The sequence below is a fragment of the Myotis davidii genome, unplaced genomic scaffold, assembly GCF_000327345.1.
Source record: "Myotis davidii unplaced genomic scaffold, ASM32734v1 scaffold68, whole genome shotgun sequence".
NCBI classification, from domain to species: domain Eukaryota; kingdom Metazoa; phylum Chordata; class Mammalia; order Chiroptera; family Vespertilionidae; genus Myotis; species Myotis davidii.
The window spans coordinates 1168070-1168299 of record NW_006300376.1 but is presented as its reverse complement, the minus strand read 5'-3'; positions in this window follow the sequence as shown (position 1 = coordinate 1168299).

The following is a 230-nucleotide window of genomic DNA, read 5'->3' as shown; positions in this document are numbered from 1 at the left end:
AGGAGCTGCCCGCGCCGTCCCCGGCCTTGGGCCCGGCCCCCAAGAGGGGGTTGTCAGGGGGGCGCGGTGCTTGCAGGGCTGGGGGCGCGGAGAGGAGCCCTGCAAAGACGCCAGACTTTGGCCGCGGCGCCGCGGGGAGCACTTGAACGGGCCCGAGCGAAACATAAACAAACGCACGCCCGCCCGAGCACGGGCTCGAGCGAGGCTGGGCTGCGCCGGCGCCCGTGCAG